Source organism: Simochromis diagramma, unplaced genomic scaffold, assembly GCF_900408965.1.
Source record: "Simochromis diagramma unplaced genomic scaffold, fSimDia1.1 OVJJ01000703.1, whole genome shotgun sequence".
Lineage (NCBI taxonomy): Eukaryota > Metazoa > Chordata > Actinopteri > Cichliformes > Cichlidae > Simochromis > Simochromis diagramma.
Window position 1 is genome coordinate 838,952 of NW_024386914.1, and position 3,725 is coordinate 842,676.

The 3,725-nt window shown below is 40.4% G+C and overlaps 1 protein-coding gene across 1 annotated transcript in view; it reads right to left on the reverse strand.

Moving 5' to 3' along the window:
• The window catches only part of LOC120736325 (alpha-tectorin-like), a 25,756-nt gene extending 22,365 nt beyond the window's left edge, over positions 1–3,391 (reverse strand). Inside the window, exon 1 of the mRNA XM_040036358.1 lies at positions 3,384–3,391. The gene's annotated coding sequence lies outside the window, so the exon portion shown is untranslated. The remainder of the gene's footprint in view (positions 1–3,383) is intronic.
• Positions 3,392–3,725: the final 334 nt, after the last annotated feature.

A 3,725-nucleotide genomic window follows, 5' to 3' on the forward strand; every position in this document is an offset into this window, starting at 1 on the left:
CGCGCTCTGCCATTCCTGGGATAGTTGGGCAATGAAGTCTACCACTGCCACATCCTTAAAATTCAGGGAAATGAAGGACGCATTTGAGGGCGCCTTCGAGCAGCCTTCGAATGGGACAGCCTTCGTTGCCGTCGCTGTGACGTAATCGGGCTTAAAATGCGGCCCTTAGGCTGCAGACCCTGAATTGGGATACAGCCTATTGCTGTACAATGCCATGCCCCTCTTGTTGAATTGGTCACATGACTGATCATATGACTAAGATGTGTCATCATTTTCGAAAGCCTCGTTTTTCCAGTCCACACTGCAACGTGGAAAACGCTGTTTTCAAATTATCTGCGTTTCAAAAAAGTCAATTTCCTTGATCAAAAACGCCGTCTCAGTGTGGACGGACGAAGGCCAAAATGAGAGAGAAAAGTGCATTTTCAAACAAGTCGGATTAGTGTGGACGTAGACTATTGGGACTGCTTTCCCTCCTCCTCCACTTCTTCTCAGAGTCACAGCCTCCTGTGACTGTGATGAGTGTTACTGGTTTTTGCTGGTATGACTGTTGACAGTGCAGCAGCAGCCCTGAAGGCTAACATGTGATAGAGTCTTTCTTCCTCTTTCTGCATGTTACATGTCACGAGCATCACGTGTGCTTTCTCTGAGGATACAAGTGTTAAACCCACAAACCTGTGACCCCAATCTAACATGGGTGAAAAGCTGACACAACACTGAAAAAATAACACTTAATGTGTGAGTCCTTCACCTGACTCTTCAAAACCATTAGAAATGGCTTGTAACCATAATAATGTGTCTCACAGTCTCCTAGAACTAAAGTCATGTTTCCTCCGACCTGCTGCTTCCTGATAATCAGACCAACACTGAGATAAGTTCACAGTCACATCTAGTAAAACCTTCCTCCTCCACCCTGTGACTGACTGTGTTGTGGCTTTCTCTCCTCAAGCATTATGAGACTTTCATTCTTTGACTGAAAAAATTGGAAAATAAAGTGTTAAAGATTCAAACTGAAACAGTAACGATTAACAACAAACTGATATCAGGACCTGAAGGCAACATGAGCGTCTGTGTGATGCTTTCATTGACCCTCTGACCTCCTGTAAGGTTGTTGAAGCTCTTTTACACAAAGAAAATAAAATTCAACTTTATATTTATTGATAGTACATTCATGATTTTTTTCAGACCTTTGCAGATTGTTAGAAACCAGCTGTGTCTTCCTGTAGCTGATGTAGTCAACTGTGGTGTTGGTTGGAGGTGGGCTTTAGCTTCTCTCTGTTTCAAACCACTGACTTTTGTGTCAGAAAGTAGTAAATAAATGTTTGACTGCACAACATCAGACTGAAAGAACACACAAGATGTGAATCAGCTACTTTACTGATCCTGTAGGGGAAATGTTGTGGGTTACCGAGCTTCAGTACAACAGTAACACAAAACGACAATACAAGAAGTAAAGAATAACACATATTAGACCATATATATCTATCACACACACACACCTATATCTATATAATAGAGCTGTGCAAAACGGGTGTAGCTCATCGCAGTGTTTAGCGGTGGGTGTGGATAATTTTGCCGGAAAAAAAATGGCGGATGAGGGGCGCCCGAAGAGTACACTTTTAAAAGTAAGTACTGAATATGATGTCACTTATTTATGTGCAAATGTTTAATAACGAAGAACATTAAAACATTACTGTTGGCCACATGTCGGCAAAGTTATGTGACATTAGTGACGTTTGTACTTATTTGGTTTTAAAGCCGTTCAATAGCTGAGCTTAATCTTACAGAGAATGATCAACGCTCATGTAGAAACAAACAAACAAATGAACAAAAGATTCTCTCCTTCTTGTCTGTCAAACAAAGCTGTATGAAACGTTTCCAGCTGTTAGTATTATGGTTGCTAGGCAACCTGGGCAGCCCAGCGGAGGGTAGACTGTCCCATTTCACAAGCCCCGGGCTTGTGAAATGGGACATAAAATAAGCCAGGGCTGATTTTCTGCCCCAGTCATGTCTGTAGTTTGATTTCATTGATGTTTGTCTGTAACATGAATCTTCTTCATATCTTTGAATTCAACAATGTCCCTACTTCCTGCTCTGGCTTTGCTTCATTATTTTCTTACAATCAGCTCACGGAGATGTTCCTGGCTCTGCTCTCTGACCACTTCATTAAAAACACCACAAACTCTAAACTAACCTGAGACTCGTTTCTCTTCAGTTCTGATCTCACTGCTGAGCTGCAACACAAACCAAAGTCAGTAACGTCATCATGTGACAGTCTGAAGTCATTACTACTGCAGCCAATGAGGAAGCAGGACCAGAATGTGTTCAAATTTATTGCTCAGATACTTCATGCATCTCTAATCTGACAGTTATGAAATATCAGTATGATAAGGATCATCTTCTTTCAGTTAATTCTGCACATATTTGTTTGTTTGTACAGCTTTAAAAGACCAACCAAAGCTTGACAGATCACTACCTTTATGATGAACCTTCAACAAAGACTGTATGAGTAGCAGTGTTAGTATAATGGATTACTTTACTTATTTACTGTAGAACTAATTACACACAGAGACGTGTTGTGTTGTAACTGTCATCAAATAACACACTGAAAAATCCTTCATATGAACACAAACTAGAATCATAATCCTGATGCTCTGTTCTGTGATTTTGTGTTTCCTTCTTGATGAGCTGAGATCACGTGAGCGCTGCAGCAAAGCACATTTAATCTTTATCTGACCTTTGTGCTGATAACTGAAAAACTATATTGTATCCCAAGTAACATAAATGTTTTGATGATTAAATATAGAGTGATGACTGAATGTAGGAATAATAATGTATTAACTTAACTGGCAGATTCTGAGGAGAAACACAAGATTTGTGATCTTGTGTTGTCACTGCAGGTACATGAACACAGCTCACTGTATGCAGCACGTCTCCTTCAGACCTTCACAAACATTAACCAGGGTGTGACGTGTAGTCTGATGTTGTGCAGCCATTCAAGTTATTTAGTCTTTTGGACCACAAGTCAGTGGTTGGAACAGAGAGAAGCAGAAAACAACTAAAGTTTGCACAGTTAACGTGCAGTCAACTACAGGAAGACACAGTTTGTTTGGCTCAATCTGCGACATTATTAATTAAATCAATAATTGCTTTAATGCAGTCAATATAATTATTTCAAAGAGCTGAGAAAACATCCATTAAAAGAGGTCGGAGAGTCAGTGAAGGCATCATACAGGTACTAGTGTTGCATTCAAGGTCAACTGTCAGTCGTAGATATTGTTGCTTTTCATTCTTATTCAATATTCAGTTGAAACGTGTAAAACTTTGGTTTCAAGGAAGCAGAGAAATAAACACACAAAGCTTTTTCACACAAGGTTTTTTCTAACCACAAGTCTGAAACCAAGAGACAGAGAAAGAGGAAGAGGAGGGTTTTACTCAGTGTAACCATGAGCTGATGTCAGTGTTGGTCTGATGTCATTGAGCAGCAGGATGGAGGAAACGTCTCTGCTGTGTCTGCTCTGTAAGCTCACTCTGTGTTTTTCATGCCTCTGCTGTCTTGTTGAATGTGAAACTCTGAACTAACCTGAGTTTAATTTCTCTTTAGTTCTGATCTCACTGCTGAGCTGCACCACAAACCAAGGTCAGTAACCTTCTTCTGTCACACTGTAAACCTGACTCACTCTCTCAGGAGACTGTGGGACACATTTATTAAGAACATGTCAGCGTTA